General features: G+C 43.3%; 1 pseudogene; it reads right to left on the reverse strand.

Annotated features, from left to right (window-relative positions):
• Positions 1 to 13,728: 13,728 nt before the first annotated feature.
• LOC116867162 lies at positions 13,729 to 14,908 on the reverse strand (annotated as a pseudogene).
• Positions 14,909 to 17,001: the final 2,093 nt, after the last annotated feature.

The raw sequence follows: 17,001 nt of genomic DNA on the forward strand, positions 1-17,001 counted from the left end.
GTTTTTGTTGTTGTTGTTGTTTTACCTAAAAATGACACATCCCTATTACATTATCTCAGAAGGCCCATTCCTGCTTTACCAGTCTACAAGTCTAGAGATCAAGGCTAGGCTTTTTAGGTGGCAGTGGGATGGAAGGAGGTACTACTACAGAAAATAACATGAAAGTTGATGAAAGAAATGTTATCAGAAAGGCAGCAGAAAATTTAGTAGAAACTGTCTTCAGGGAGTTCACGTCAAGAGAATGTGTCACATAAGTCAAAGTGCCAGATATCCTGTAAAGGCAGAGGTAAGAAGAGAGATGGCTTTCTCCAAACTGGAGGATGTGCAGGTAATCTTGCAGTAATTTAGAGGATCAATCTGCTTATCTGGTTGTCTAGGCCCAGTCCTTTGATAAGAAAGACAGTCGCACTCAGTGGGGCTAAGGAAAATTCCGTGTATCAGTCACCTCTTCAAGGACCAGATATCACCTCTGCACTCAAATTAATGTGCACGCCGTCAGTTTGATGCAAACGGGGCGCTAAATTGGTGATCAGATGTCCAGGCGACAGCGGACTCCCGACACACTCCCAGGCTTTGCTTTGCTGCCCCCTCAGCTTGAACCCCTAGGCTACCCCTACTCGGGTGGGTTATCCTATTCTTCCCTTTACCCATTCAGCGTCCCTCTCGCACTCTCCCTTCCTTGTCCTTAAGTCCCCTCACCGCGCCGCTCCCCCTACATCTCTCCCTCCCTGTCCCCATTTCTCCAGCCCCTCTCAAGCTCCCACTATCTCTTTCTTCCCTATTGATTCCTATTTCTCATCTCCGACATTCATATCTCACCTCTTTCCCGCTTCTATCCCTGCCCGGTACCGAACCTTAACCCGCTCTCACCCTCGTCTCGCTGACTGTGGCTCGCCTACCTGAGCAGGACGCGAGGCGCAGAGGCCCCGCCCAAGGTGCGTGACGTCCCGGTTCTCCCACCCCCTGAAGGCGGAGCCCGAGAGCGATTGGTCCCCGGGGGGCGCCTCCCGGGACTGATAGTTCATTGCTACCAACCTGGGCGTGTCAGGACCACTTCCGTCCCTCGCCCGGAAGGGACCGCTTTCACCAGCAAGTCTGGCTGGTAGGGGTTTGTCTCGGTTCTGGCGGGGGTGTCTGCGGTTTCGCTGTACGTTTTCCAGCTTGCAGCCTGTTTTGCAGGCGGCGTTCCTAGTATCTGCCCTGTTTCTTGACTGCACTCAGATTTGCTTTAAATAGGAGGCCGAATTAGAAAGCCGGCCTTTCCTCTCCAAACTTCCTTCTTGTTCATTGTGTTTTGGTCAGATTTCTAAAGTCCAACAAACTGATTCGCCACCATGGACTGAGGTCCATGATAGTACTAGTAGTGGCTAATACTCCAAACTTACTGTGCGACAGCTACTATTCTAAGATGCTTTGTAAGAATTAGCTCATTTCTCTGTAAGGTAGACCTATGTTATCCCCGTTTTACAGATGAGGAAACTTAGTCACACAGAAGTTAAGTATCTTCCTCAAGATTAGCTATTATTGCAGCTATTAAGTGGCAGTTAGAGTAGAACCAGGTAGTCGGGTTCCACTAAACCAAACTGTTTAACAACTGCCTTTGGGAAGGCACCCTAGGATAAATCCCACTGCAACTCAAGAAGAAAAGTTTTGAGGCTTATCTCTTCCTGGGTCAGATTTAGAAGACATGGAGGAGGAACAGTGAGGATGGGAAAGAAGACCAAGAGATTGTTTCGGCTCTATGTTCTCTGAGCTTGGTGAATTGGGAGGACAAGGATTCCTTACGTGTATATACAGTATATGGATTTTTTTTTTTTTTTTTTTTTTTTTTAGATTTTATTTGACACACAGAGCCAGCGAGAGAGGAACACAAGGAGGGCGAGTGGGAGAAGTAGGCAGGAAGCCCCATGTGGGACTCAATCCCAGGACGCTGAGATCATGACCTGAGAAGAAGGCAGACGCTTAACAACTGAGCCACCCAGGCACCCCTATGGATATTTTTTTGAAATCATTCTTTAAAGGCAACTTGCTAAAATATTAAAAGGAAAAACTATTAAATGATCTCTTACTAAAATGGGGAAAACACAGCTCGCTAATATAATACTAAAATACAGTATTATGTTTATTTCAAGAGAATGTATCACAGGAGTGCCAGGTATCCTGAAAAGGAGCCTGGGTATTGCTTAGGGTTTGTAAATAGACAGTAATTTTGTTTCTGTATTAATATTTAAGGAGATATATAGTAGCTATGCAAAATGGGGGGAGGAGAGAAAAAACCTTGCCCATTAAATTTATATGCAACTTTCACGTGATTGAGTAGCCACATAAATCTCAGTTTACTGTCAAAATTTCCAGAAACAGAGCTTTTCTCTACAAGTGCTATTACTCACCATACCATATTTCTTTGTAATTTATAGAATGGCCAGGAACAAAAATGTTAAAAATTTATTTGCTATGGTATTTATCATTTCAAATATAAGTTTAGATAAGGCCCATGGACAGTTTCCAGTATTATTGTTCAGTAAGTTTTCATTATTAGGATACAGTGAACAAGACCAAACATTTTCTAGTAAAAGATCTTGGTAAATTGTAGAGCAGGAACTCAGCTAGCTTTGCCAATAAAAAGGTAGTTTGAATAAGGAATGGTACAGAAATGAACTGGTCTTAGGCACAGTGGTCTACTTAAGCACTAAACTCATCTCCATTTAAGGACTAGAAAATGATGGTGCCCTTAAGAGAATGCTGAATTGCAAATACAGAGCAACAAAATTGTGTCAATATCTCATGTAGCTGGAGGGGAAGCCTTCAGCAATGGCTGAGTAAAAAATGTATTTTCCTTTTCCTACCTCAAATTACACCAGTAGGGAACTCTGTAAGATGTGTTAGGAGAACTAGTTTCTTTCCTGTCTTCTCCCATGCTTCATGCCTAACTCTTGCCCCTGTTGGGAAACTCTCCACAGGCTTTGCTGCAATTCAGTTGATGCTTTGCCAAGCAATTTCTTTGGCGGGCCTCCATCATAAAGTTGAGTTGTATCCTCAGATCTCTTTACTTTTGAGCGAGAGAGGATAGAGACTGAGGCTAAATGTCTACTAGTGATCGGTTGCATAAAAATCATTTTTCCTTCAGATTCAGGATGTTAATGGCCTTCATTATGGAACCTTAGGCGCATCTGGCTCTGAAAAAAACGACTAAGAAACACTCTGCATTTTTTTTCATTTGGTCATAATACACATCAGTGATGGGACTATAACTCAAGGTAAACAAAGTGGTTATTTTTACATTATTCGTTTACTACATTTGGCCCTAATGATGACAGAAAGCCACAACAGGAACAAAATAATTAAAAAAAAAAAAAAAAAAAAGGCCAGGTCAAGATTATCCAGCTAAGAATATTAACAATGGACCAAAAGGACTAAATTGGAGAAATAGATTACCGCCCCTGATGTTAAATTGGAAATTCAATAGGATAGCATCCTATAACTTTCCCAGTACGAAGCCAGGATAGTGAATATAAGATCTCTATTGTGACTCATTTATTTGCTGTTGACTCCCAAATCTACATCTCCAGCTCTGATTTCCTATTCTGAACTCTAACCTCTAATGGCCTTCTTTATTTCTGCCTGGATGTCCTGGGTGTCTCTAACCCAGCCTATCCAAAACCGAATTACTTATCTCCACCCTCATCCACCCCAGAACTATTCCTTTATATTTCAGTGAATGAATAGTATACCTTTAGACCCAAGCTGGAATTAGAGAACATTCCAGATCTTTATCTCCCCTTACACTTTCTTCTCATTCATCTAATTAGTGGCCAATCATACGAATTCTACTTGGTTCAGTGTATCAAGCATCGCCATCCTTATAAACAGTTAATACTTGCTGTCTTTGGTCTGGTTCCCTAGAAGGAGAATCCAAACAAGGATTTTGGGTGTATGTGATCTCTTGAGGTAATGAGTTTTAAGAAAAACCTATCAGGGAGGGAGAGAAGCAGACTAGGGAAAGGAAAGGAACCTATCATGTGTCTCAGGTAAAGTCTAGCCTGGCCTGACCCACAGGTAAAGGACTTGAAACATTAACCACACGGCGGAATTATGCCCCCTTCAGGCAAGAGGGCCAATCCCTTGCAGACTCTAGCAGTCACTGACAGAGGGCAGTGGTTGGCAGGGGCGCATCACAGATTATTTTCTGGGTAGGGTAGCTGCAGTCAGCGGTGGGTGCTTCTCTGGAGAAAGGGACAGCTGTGAGTTATCAGCATCCACAGTCACTGCTGGGGATGAGGGCCCCCACTTGATGAAAGGCGATCTGGGCAGAGCACCATAGTTTCTACCACACTAGCCCTCATCATCTCTCTCTTGAACTACTATAGTAACCTTCTTACTGGACTTTCTACTTCTAGACTCGACTACCTTTAATTCACTATCCACACTGCAACCAAGATGATCTTTCAAAAAAGAAAATCTGATCATGCAGCTATTCAAAACTATAGAGAAAAGAGTGAAACTCATTAACATCTCATATCAGCCCTTCATGTTAAAACCTGACACCACCCTCCGAGCCTTACTTCCTAGAACTCTTCAACCACCCAAACTTCATGAATGTCTCACACTCACACACACATACATGTGCATGATTTGCACACGTGCACACACTCACCTTTGCTCTGGAAATATCAAAGGCAAATTTCATACTCTCTCATATTACCATGCTTTTATAACTCCTGCTTGATCTGCCTAGAAGATCTTTCTCTCCCTGCTGCCACTTACCTATCTGAGAAATTCCTGTACCTTCTCCGGAAGTAAGTATAGCATCACCTATAAAGCCCTACCTGATTTCCTTAGCCAGACCCACCCAAAGCACTCATTGTACCAAATCACGGCACATGTCATAATGTATTGTAATTGTGTGCTTAAGCACATGTCTCTCCATTTAAACCATAGGCTCTTCCTTTTACCTCCTGGGACTGGCTTTGAGCTAAGTTTCAATCAATGCTAGTGGCTGATCTTTCAGATTTATCATACCTTGAATAACATATTTCATTAATTTAACACTCATTTTCGTGTGGTCCTTCCTTACATGCCCCCAAACTGTATTCTTGAAGCTCTATGACATATCCCCTTCTTTTAACATTGTAGAATTTAGTAAACAAGTCCATGTTCCTTCAGGATTTTACTAACCTCAATGTTATTTTTCCTGAGTCTTCTGCAGTGCAAACTAATGCAATAATTTATATTTAAGTTGAATACGCTTTAAAAACGGGAGTGAGAGATGCCTGGGAGGCTCAGTTGAGCAGTTGCTTTTGGCTCAGGTCATGATCCCAGAGTCCTGAGATCAAGTCCAGTATCGGGCTCCCTGCTCAGGAGGGAGCCTGCTTCCCCTTCTCACTCTGTCTGCTGCTCCCCCTGCTTGTGCTCTCCCTCTTTCTCTTTCTCTCTCTCTCTAGCAAATGAATAAATGAATCTTTAAAAAAATAGTAAAATAGGGGCACCTGGGTGGCTCAGTGGGTTAAGCCTCTGCCTTTGGCTCAGGTCCTGAGCTCAGGGTCCTGAGATCGAGCCCCCCATCCGGCTCTCTGCTCAGCGGGGAGCCTGCTTCCTGCTCTCTCTACCTGCCTATTTGTGAACTCTCTATCAAATAAATGAAATCTTTAAAATAATAATAATAATAAAATAATCAAAAAATTAAAATGGAGTGATATTTCTATAGATGAGGAATGAGAAAGAGTCCTCTGAGACTTAAACAGGAGCATGGATAAAGTGGAGGAATGACAGTGCTGGTGATTCAGAGCACTAACTACAGTGACAAGAACAGAGAGGGTGTATTGGGGAAGAGGTGAGAAACCAACGAGTGTAGAGCCTTGAACACCTCACTGATTGAGATGCAGAGTGTAACTTGTGTAGTCAGAGGGTGTGTAAGTCCTGGCTCTGCCATGTCTTCACTTGTAAGCATCTTAAACCTCTGCAAACATCACTTTCCTCATGTGTAAATTGAGAATGTATAAAGCCTAATGAAACCTAATTAAATATATATAAACCTAATTAAAATGTGTTGACTGAATGCTAGTGGGGAGATGACCGGCAGAAGGGCAAAGGGGAAAGACCAATTCCAAAGAAGGGGAAGTGCTGGCTGGGATCTGGGAGGACTCCCCTAGTAGCTGTTGGTGGCCTAGCTTGGGTAGATGGAGACAGAAAGATGGAACTGATTCCCTGGTCAGACTGAAACATCAAAAAATGACTCAGGAGCCACTACAGACTAAGGCCCAGTAGTTTCCCAAGCAGGTTGATTTCCTGGGAGAGGTTTCCCAAGAGGCCTGAGAACTAGGAAAGAAGTAGGCCTCTCCCAGATGGGAATTGGTATGGGGGAGATGACCTGGTGTGGTTCTGATTTTGAACCTGGCACAGAGTTGCTCGCCTGAGAGTTGACAGCACTTGTAGATAGTAAGGAAGCAGAATCAACTGTAAAAGCATTCACGGCCCATGGTAAGAACAACATGTTTGGTCTCGGTGGATGGTTTAGGACTAGAGAAGAGAATCCCCAGGCAACTGCCTGGCTTGATGCACCCCAAGATAACTGAGGAGCTCCTGGGGAACCCACCAACATCTGAAAAACAGGAGGTTCCTCAAAACAAGACTGTTGAGGGATAACACTTATGTTCAGTCTTTGTGTTTCTAAGTAGAGAGACTTAAGCTAGGAAGAGGTTCCCTCCCTCACTCCTCTTTGGGTATTTGTATTTGGGATATGTTGGGCAGAGACTCATGGTGAGTTTGGGAGAAGGGACAGGGAATATAAGGCTCAGCCTCTAACTTCATCCTCTTTGGGACTCAACCTGATCTCAGGATGCCAGTGTTTAAGTGTGTATAGTAAAGAGACTGTTCTTGCAGGAAAGGCTTGAGGTTGTCCTCAGGTGTTTGTCCTGGGTGGAAAAGTGCTGTATGTTCTTCAACTTAGCTCTCATCAGTTAAAAAAAAATGAAAGAAGGAAAGAAAAGAAAAAAGCTGACATTCCTTTTAGTTCATTTTTAAAATATATATATTTTTGAAATTGATAAATTAACTTTGTTGAAAATAAATTTGATTTTATTTTCAAACTATCAGAATACCTCCCCCATCCAGATTCCTAATTGTAAACGTCTTATCACATAGGCTGTGTGTATGTGCTATATATATTTATTACATTTATATATATTATATTTAATTATATACATATATAAAACAAGTAGTTGTTTTCTGAGCCTTTTGAGAACAAGTTGCATCCATGAAGTCCTATCACCCCTAAATACTTCAGTGTCTATTTCCCAAAATCAAGGACACTTTGCTACTTACTCACCATATAACCCTCCAACATTAATACAACACTATCACCCAATTCACAGACTCGTGCACCTCCCCACCCCAGCTCCATTCAAATCTCACCAACTTTCCCAACAACTCTTCTTCCTTTCTGGCACACTGTCCCTTCTAGAAACATACATTGCTGTTGTCAAGTCTCTTCAGCCTCGTCCAGTCTGAAACTGTTCTCCCCTTTCCCTGCCTTTCATGTCCTCAACTGTTCTTATGTCTGTGACAGTTTTGAAGAATACAGGCCTTATACTCCAGAAAGATGATCCTTAGCCTTAGTCAGCTTGACGTTCCCTCACATCTATGCTTGGGCCTGCTTTCTTGGCAGGAAGTCCTCAGAAATGATGCTGTACTTTTTAGGATTGAGACGGACTATGTGTTGTTAATCCATCCCACCTCTGGTGATGGTAATGTGAATCACCTGGTCACATTGGCATCTGTAGATTTCCCTACTGTGAAGTCACCATTTCTCTTTGTAGTTGATTAGTGCTCTGTGAGGATGTGTTACAAAATTACGCCATCCAATCTCCCATTAACAATCCTAGCCATCCCTGACAGTGAACCTGAATGTTGGCCTGAATGTTGGCCTGAATGTTTCTACTACCTGCATTCCTGCTGCGTTTATTAGTTGCTATTTTACTGTTAGGAAGAGTTTTCCTTCCTCCGCATTTATTCTTTCATTTACTGATGTATATTAGTATGGACTCATGGCCTCCTATTTTATTCACTGGTTATAATAAATTGGTATCATCATTTTCATGCATAAATTGATCCAGGTTTGGCTGATGGGACTTCTATTAAGGGACTGCTATGACCTCTGACAGGTCTTCATCATTTTGTGAATACTTTCTTGCTTTCTGAACCAAGCTATTCCAGGATGTGTGTGTGTGTGTGTGTGTGTGTGTGTGTGTGTGTGTGTGTCTCTATTCTCTTCCCTAGCCCTGGAATCAGCCATCTCTCCAAGGAGTCCTGGTATTTTAGAGAAGGTTGGTATTGGAAAACCAAGATCTGGCTACTAGATGTGCTCATTGATACTGGAGTGTCATGGCTTCCAGACTTTTTTCAGTGGACAGACTTAGGAAGTATATGTATGTATGTATATACATATCCCTGAATTTATCTCAGTACTTCTAATACTAATACTTTTCAGGGTTCTTTCAAACTTTGCTTCCTTCCATGTTTTACCTTCTTCAGTGGTGAAAACTTGGCTCTCTCATCCTAAATGTATTGAATTATCTGCTCAATTTTCTTATTTGCTCAATGTAAACAGTCTCCCAGCCATGTTGATTGTCTGCTCTGTTTAACTGCTACGTACACCACCTCTTCGTTCTTGGGAACCTGTGGGCACAACATCAACGTGCTTCTACGCAATTCCTTCCTCTCCACTTTAGTGTCCTATGTCCTTGGGTGTAGGTGGGCATGCTGCCAAATCACCTCCATGCAGCTCACCAGCACTTTGCCCACCCCTGCCTCACTGCCTCTCTGCCAGGAAGGAAAGAGAGTGAAAAGGAAGAGAAGACCAGTTATATATATATATATACATATATATATATATATATATATATATGTATATATATATATATATGCATATACATATGGGGGGCAGGATTGAAGGAGAATGGTGGAGATTGAAGGACATTTTCTCTCATGTTAAAAATATCCATTTGACCAACTTCCTTTGCCTTTCAATTGATTCTGAACTGGGGCGGGGAAGGAGGTGTTTTGTTTTTTTTTGTTTTTTTTTTTTTCTTAAGATTTTATTTATTTATTTGACAGAGAGAAATCACAAGCAGACGGAGAGGCAGACAGAGAGAGAGAGAGAGAGAGAGAGAGGGAAACAGGCTCCCGGCTGAGCAGAGAGCCCGATGCGGGACTCGATCCCAGGACCCTGAGATCATGACCTGAGCCAAAGGCAGCGGCTTAACCCACTGAGCCACCCAGGTGCCCCGGAAGGAGGTGTTTTTATTGACACCCACCGTTCACTGCATGCAAAACTCCAACAATGGAATTTAATTCCCTTAGAAGCAAAGATTTATTTGTTTTATATTTGGCTATATATATATATATATATATATATGCACCTGGTCTCTTTGCCCCCTTCTCTGGGGGCAGAGAGACCAGGTACATTTTCACAAATGGCTTGAAATTCAGACAAGGGTAAATTCATTCATTCTGCTGCTGGCTGTATGTAGTTCACTTCCTTGTCTTAGAAAGTGCTATCTATCCTTATCAACCTACTAGCCAAATTATGTCTCTATAACCTGGGATGGTGCTTGGGGAAATATCTTAAAGTGAGCAATTGTTGAAGTTGCTTTGCTGTGGCATCGTAATCCTCCAAGGGATTTTTCTTTTGAACCCAGACTGTGGCTTGGTGGGCCACCTTCCAAGCAAAGTATTAAAGGAGGCAGGGATTTTAAAAACCAGCCCATAGTCCTGCCTCTTTGGACACACTTTTTTTTTAGTGTTTATTTGAGCTGAAGTGACATCCCTGACAGACGGGATTGGGTTGGTCAAAAGGCCAATGGGAGTTGGAAAACCAGGGAAGGTCAGGCAGAGGCATAGGGGGTGGGCATGGGCAAATAGCAGAGTCTGGACTAAATCTGGAGGTGAGACTGGGTGCACCTGGAGGTCATGAGTACTGAGATCACCAGCCAGGGCTGTGAATGAAAAGGAAGGCTGAGCCATAGCTAGAAGCTTTGTGCACTGCTGTAAGGCTCTGGAAAAGGACACCCAGGCCTTCAGACACACACAGTACTCAGCTTTCTGTTTAAAGCTTGCTTCAGACTATAGCAAACCTGTCTTTGGAAGCTAGCAGTGGAGTTCCTTGTCAGAGGTCCACAAAGGCCAGAAAGTACTTCTGGTAGTAGGCTTCTCAGCAGGCCCCTCCACCCACCTCACCTCCTCGCTACTAGAACAGAGCTTCCCTTGCCTCTCCAAGGTAGGGAGTGGTGGTGGAGTCAGGCAGGGAGTTCTGCCACTTGCTTCTAGGTAAGCTGTCCTCCCTCAAGGAGGAAGGTAGGCCTCAGTCTTTGCTGACTCTTTTCAATCCAAGCCTATGGTTATTGCTAGAAGAAATTCTTCTGGATTTATAGTCTGTAGATGATTGATTCCAACCTTAGTTTTCAGTAGTGATAAATCATTTCCCCCTATATCCATGCTCTACTGATTATTTCAGTGGACTTTAGGGAGGGAATTGTGAGGCTTCCATACTCTACCACCATCCTGCTCAGAAGAGTCATTCATAGGAGCAGGCAGAAGAGTGTTAGAAGGAACAGTCAGAGAAGAAAGAGGAGATGAGAAGAGGTCAATGCCTCAAAGGTCAACATGAAGATGAGTGCTCAGCAGTTTCAAAGACATCAGTAAAGAACAGGCTGAATCTGGCAATCAGGAAGTGACTGAAGACCCTTGAAAGTACTATTTCAAAAGACTTAAACTGGAGTGTAAGCTGAGCCTTATGGAGAAATGAAAATAGCAAACATGAGTACTTTTTAAAGACATTTGGCAATAAATAAAAAGACAAGGAAAGTGATGGGATATAGGTTGAGAGGGAGTAAGGCATAGAGAGAAGGTTTTGTAGGGTGGAGCCAGTAAAGGCCGGCGTGTCTCCCAGTGTTGGCAAACCCCCTCGGCTCCCTGACCCCAGATTCCCACGGCTGAACAGCTTGCTTCATTCCTACCACCAGGCATAGAGCATGACTTGGGAAGGCAGGTCACACAGGAGAGATCACCCTGACTTCCACACCAGCGTCTGTGACTTTCAATTTAACCCAGACCACATTACTTCTTGCAAATCATGGCCAGCAGTACAACTGAGGGCCCAAAGAGCTGACAAAGTTCTGCTCTACATAAACCCTAGTGACAATGACAACAAACTAACATGTTGAATACATACAGTAGACCTGACTGTCCTACATTTGCATAGCTCACCCAGTCCTCTCAACCTCTCTCTTGTGTGGGGGTATTAGAACTCACATTTTACAGATGAGAAAACTGAGGTTAGGAAAGTTCAGTTAGTTGTCTAAGTCATAGGGTTGGTAGCAAGAAAGCTGAGGTTCAAAATTCGATCTTTCTGATTCCAAAGGCTGTACTCTCCTTGGGCACCTGAGGCCAAAATATAGGCTACAAGCACCATGAAACCTAATCATGAGTAGCCTAGATTCATAGAAAGTAGGGAGCTATAGGACAAAAGAGAGACAAATTCGGGCCAGATGGGTTTGCCAGATAAACTACAGGATGCCCAGTTAAATTGGAATTTCAGATAAATAGCAAATATATTATTAATATAATTACATTCCAAATATCACATGTGATATACTTACACACACAAAAATTGTTGTTTATCTAAAATTCAAAATTAATTGAGCACCCTGTATTTTTATTTGCTAAATCTGGCAACTGTATGGCCAGATGTGGAAGGTTCTAAAATATACTAAGGAATTTAGACTTTATTTCATGGCTAACATGGACCCACTGAGGATTTGGGCACAAAAGGGAGTGACACTGATAAAGTGGTATTTGGGACCAGCCAGAAGACAACGATATTCTGAAATATAAGACGAGGATGTTGGAGGAAGGAAAGAAAAATGGCAGGATCTAGTAGCCGGTTAAATATGGACAGATGAAGAATAAGGAGAAATCCAGGATGATAGGTTTTCAGCCTGGATGACTGAAAGAGTGACAGCTACTGATGGAAGGAGACATGTCTAGAGGAGGAATTGCTTTGAAAGTAAGTAAAAATAGACTTTGAGGTGATGCTTGCATATCTAAGTGAATTTTACAAGAAGAAAAGTAATTCACCTTTTCTTCAGCACCTTTTCCATGGTACCGCCGAGATAGGCTATTACTCCTCAGCCTCAGGCCACCCAGGGCAGGTCCCTACAAAGACCGAAATTTTTGGACAGACAAAACTGTCACCACCAGCAGATGGCAACATCAGAACTTGAAGTCCCAGGCCACCGAAATCAAGTCTGGGATTGTTCCTGATACTCCACACTACTTCCGATTAGAGATCTAGATGCAGATCTCCAGGGAAGGCGGAGAGGAAGCTTTGGCTGCCCGAGAGTCGGGAAAAAGGAGCTGAATGGGAGGAAGAGTTGGCTAAGAGGACACGGGGGAAGAGGGCGGGAGAGAACTTGGGAGCGTCTCTGGCAGAGAAAACAGCATGGAGAATGGCTAGGAAGCGTGAGCAAGCCTAGCAGTTTGAAAACAGCAGCATTACGTGATGTTCCTAGCAAACAGGGAGAATAATAGGAGGATGATGAAAGGAGATACAGGAAAGGAATAAAGATGTTGCTTATTCCCAGACCACACCCAGGAACTCAGAATTACCTGTAGGCAACCGAGCATCACCGACCAGATTGGTGTTTCAAAAGGGTCATGCTGGTGGCAGTTGTGTGACCCCTGGACAGAAGGCCAATTAGGAAGCAGCTGTGGTGGTCCAGGGGCAAAAGAATGAGAAGGGGAGGCAGAAGGAGAAGTTTGGGAGAATCAATAGGAGGTGGAGAGGGAAGAGTTGTGAGGTGACCAAGAGGCCTTTTCCAGGGTGACTGGGAATGGTGATGATATTTACAAAACAGAGTGCAGGAGGAGGAACATATTCAGGAAGGAAGTGTGAAGTTATTCATTTTTGCATTCTGACAACATAACTTAGAGCTGACAGAGTAGACAAGCAGACTAAATGCAAGTTAATTTGCATTTGATTTTGAACATATTTAGTTTATCACTGGAACACGTAGGGGGAAATGTTTGGCAAACTGTTAGAAATATAGTTCTAGAAGCTTAGAAGAACAATGAAAGCCTGTGAATTAGCTTTTCATTTTTTAAAAGATTCTATTTATTATTTATTTATTTAGAGGGAAAGCATGCTTGAGAGCAGGGGAAGGGCAGAGGGAGAGAGAGAGAATCTCAAGTAGACTCCCCACTGAGCAGGGAGCCCAATGTGTGGGTCTCATATCACCACCCTGAGATCACGACTTGAGCTGAAATCAAGAGTCAGCTTCCTAACTCACTGAGCCACCCAGGCGCCCCTGAATTTCCTTTTTATTTTTTAATTTTAAATTTATTTTTAGTTTTTAAAAGATTTTATTTATTTATTTTACAGAGAGAGAGAGAGACAGCAAGAGCAGGAATACAAGCAGGGGGAGTGGGAGAGGGAAAGCAGCCTTCCCGCCAAGCAGGGAGCCCAATGCGGGGCTCGATCTCATGACCCGGGGATCATGACCTGAGCCGAAGGCAGATGCCTAACGACTGAGCCACCCAGGTGGCCCTAAAATTTTTTTAAAAATTTATTTGTCAGAGAGAGAACAAGTAGGGAGAGCAGCAGGCAGAGGGAGAAGCAGGCTCCCCATGAGCAGGGAGCCCAATGTGGGGCTCGATCCCAGGACCCCAGGATTGCGACCTGAGCTGAAGGCAGACACTTAACCGCTTAACCCACTGAGCCACCCAGGAATCCCTTAGACATTTCTTTTAAGTGACCGCAAAGCTTTTAATTTATCCCATTTTTCTTTTTCAGAGAACCCTCCCCACATGTCCCCACCCCCAAACACCGTAACTGTTGAGAATTAGAACTATAGACTTAAGGAGAAACTTTTCCTTTTCATCACTGGTGGGAGACAAAGTCAGAGAATGAAGGTGCCCTCTTTTTTATTTTACAGATCTGATGTGTCAGATGGAGGCTCTTTGGTTGACGAAGCCTCGAGCAGACTGGGAAGATTCTATATCTGACTAGGCCAACTCTTCTCCCACTCATTCATATCAGACTGTTGAGTAGGCACTGGTTGTGCCTCGGAAAAGTTTCTTTGGCTGATCTTCAAATATCATTTCACCTTTTCTTTTTAATGGTCCACAGATACTTGGTCTAATAATGTTGGTGGGGTTTTGACTTCCTATTGGAAATCGTTGTGTGGGACTAGGAAAGGACTTGGAGGCAAAGTGGTTTAATTCACACAAGTTTGTAACAATGGAGGAAAACATTGCTTCCCAATCCCCTGGGTGGGAGGAGCTGCTGGGGATACTGGAATTAAATCGATGCTCTTTGAAGATGGTTTCTCTAAATTACTGTCACTCAGGTTCAAACTCTCTTCCCAAGACCGACTTATCCGTAGTGCGGTTTGTACCTCCCATTCATGCATTGCTTCTCTAGTCATTAAATTCATGCCTTCCTCCTGTTTGATTTGATGAAGGCGACCAAAGGAAGCACGGATGGGGATGGGAGAAGGTGGTAAAAACCCTTTGCAACCAGGGTAATCTTTTGAAGATGACAATGTGGTCATGTTAGTCACAGACTTGGAATTCTTCAATGGCATTGTATTGACCAGACAATGTTGTGCCATAAGCATTGTGTCATTTCTTGGAGTTACCATGTCAGCTTGGAACACCTGTGAGTTATCACCAAGCCCACTGATCAATGGGGCGCTGTTGGATCTTCTCAGCATGTCATCTGTGGTGGTTGAACTCGACAGCAGCTCCAAGTCTAACTCCATTTTCTCTTGTGCCATGTCCGCGTCGAGGAAGAAAGCACTGCTTGGTTGGAAGTTCTCAAGGTTTTCTGGCTCCCATTCACACAAGGACAAGTCAGCTGGGTGAGGAGTTGTGGACAGACAGGAAAGGGGGTAAAAGAGAAGAAAGGAGGAACCTCTTAGATGTGTGAGGCGCTCATCTTGTCAGTCCTACCTACCATTCCTAATACCAGTGGGCACAAAGTAGGGGGCAGGACTAGCTCAGAACCTCCTACCCCCCAACCTCGGGGTCCCTAATGCTGAGAAGATCCTCTACCTCAAAGTCTATAATGAAAATGAGGAATTTATCTTAGTCACTCCTGCGAATCGTTCTTTATTTCTCTCAGCAAAGGAAACCCCAAGTCTGAATTTCCTTTTTAAATCAAGACAAGGGAGTGAAAAAAGTCCATGGACAAAATCCCTGCATGTACTTAGCAAAGTAAAGCACAAGTAAAGAGCAAGTGATGGGGAAAAAAGCTAATGAAGCAAACAGAAAATGGGCAGCCAGAGAGGTAGGCGAACAAGAAAGTTTGGTGTAATGAAAACACAGAGATGAATTTCAAGGAAGGGATTTGCACACCCATGCTCATGGCAGCGTTTTAAATAATGGCCAGGTGGAAGCAATCTAAATGTAATGGGTGGATGAGTGAATTAAGAAAATATGGTAAATACATAAAAAGGAATATTATTCAACCTTTAAAAAGGAGGAAATCCTGTTATGTGTTACATAACAGGGTAAATCTTGAGGACATTGGGCTGAGTGAAATAGGCCAGCCACAGAAAGAGAAATACTACATGATTCTACTTATATGAGGGATCTAAAATAGTCAAATTCATAGAACCAGAAAGTAGAATGGTGGTTGTCAGGGTCTGGAGGGGAGGAGGAGAGAGGAGTCGTTATTCAGTGGGTCTGAGTTTCAGTTTTGCAAGACGAAAAAATTCTAGAGAACTTAACAACGAGCATATGGTTAACACTAGCCTACTGTACCTTAAAAATGGTTAAGATGTTTTGTTTTGTTTTGTTTTAAGGGAAGGGGTTGTTTCAAGGGACTGGCTGGCTGCAGAGATGCCTGATGAAATAAGGACTGGGGTGTGTGTGTGTGTGTGTGTGTGTGTGTGTGTGTACCTTTAGCGAGAGCATTTAATAAGGTGGTTGCGATGACAATTAAATGGCACTTGGCCATGGAATGAATAGGTAAGGAAGTAGAAAGAGCAAGTGAATTTGGCTTCTGCAAGGAGTATGGCCACAGAAGATATGGATCTTTCCTGAGTAGCAGGACATTAAGGGAGGATAGATTTAGGGCTCACCTTGCTTGCATCTATTCTCTCAGGGGTTACAGGCCTTCACTGATTATTATTTAATGTCCAAACAGTCATTTTATACATTTTGTCCAGGCTTCTAACTATTTACTATGGGAGGACATTTTTCGTACCAGTTAATCATTTGTGGGCAGTGATGGGACTCTCCTTTATGAGTTCAATATTTTAAAAATCATTTTAAATGTAAAATGGGGAGTGGAATCAGAAGAAAAAAAAAAATCAATCACCTTCCAGATCCTCCCTTTTTCAGTACCTCCCTGAGGATTCCAGAAAGGTCAACTTTTATTAGTTCTAGTAAGTAACAGTCCTATTCTGCATCCTCATGAACAGGGTCCCGATAGCGCCTGCCTGGACAGGCTAATAATTTGGCAACCTCCAAACCAGTATCTGAAAAATATTCTTAGAGGGTGGGAGGCTCACCTGTGGGGAGGCAGGCAGCAAGGACTGCTGCTGCTGGGGAACATAAGGCCTTGGAGTCCAGCGCTCAGGCCAACTTACCTGTTCCTACAGCAGAGACTGCCCAGCCTAGGTGATTCTATGCACAGGAAAATGGAAACTGAAAACAATCTCAGGCAACAGGGATTGCCCCATAGGATATCCACCCAGCCCAGACCACCCAGACTGCTTTGAGTGTAACCCCCGACTTATGCCTGAGAAGACAGACCATGGTGTAACCTCTAAAGTGATTGACAAGTACTTTTACTTTATTATCATTCTAAAACCTCCATCCAAAGAGGAGCACAAGCTGGGGCGCCTGGGTGGCTCAGAGGGTTAAGCCTCTGCCTTCACCTCAGGTCATGGTCTCAGGGTCCTTGGGATCGAGCCCTGCATCGACTCTCTGCTCAGCGGG

The sequence above is a fragment of the Lontra canadensis genome, unplaced genomic scaffold (genome assembly GCF_010015895.1).
Source record: "Lontra canadensis isolate GAN:19392208 unplaced genomic scaffold, GSC_riverotter_1.0 scaffold12, whole genome shotgun sequence".
Lineage (NCBI taxonomy): Eukaryota > Metazoa > Chordata > Mammalia > Carnivora > Mustelidae > Lontra > Lontra canadensis.